Source organism: Buceros rhinoceros, unplaced genomic scaffold (assembly GCF_000710305.1).
Source record: "Buceros rhinoceros silvestris isolate BGI_N320 unplaced genomic scaffold, ASM71030v1 scaffold13715, whole genome shotgun sequence".
Lineage (NCBI taxonomy): Eukaryota > Metazoa > Chordata > Aves > Bucerotiformes > Bucerotidae > Buceros > Buceros rhinoceros.
The window spans coordinates 17,795-18,067 of NW_010414645.1; the positions used below are offsets into that span (position 1 = coordinate 17,795).

At 58.6% G+C, this 273-nt stretch overlaps 1 protein-coding gene across 1 annotated transcript in view; it reads left to right on the forward strand.

Moving 5' to 3' along the window:
* FMNL2 (formin-like 2) overlaps positions 1-273 on the forward strand; it is a gene marked incomplete at its 5' end in the record, with an annotated part of 21,415 nt that overhangs the window by 11,966 nt on the left and 9,176 nt on the right. The gene's annotated exons all lie outside the window — the stretch shown is intronic.

Genomic DNA, 273 nt, shown 5'->3' on the forward strand with positions numbered 1-273 from the left:
GGGGGAATGACCACGTCTTTGGAAACAGAAGCAGGGAGGCCAGCAGCACCAATTTACATCGACACAGGAACCTCACTGAGATCTTCATGTGTGCAGAGCGTCATGTGCAGGACCGTGCCCCCCGCCCCAGCCAGGCAACAAGAGCAGGAGTAACTTCACAGCCCTTCAGGGCTTCTCACTGCTCTACTGATCCGTGTCGCTGAGCAGCGCAGGGGGCAGAGGTGCCTCGGGCAGCTCTCTCGCTTCCTTGGCTTTTCCATCGTTGGGTGCAGA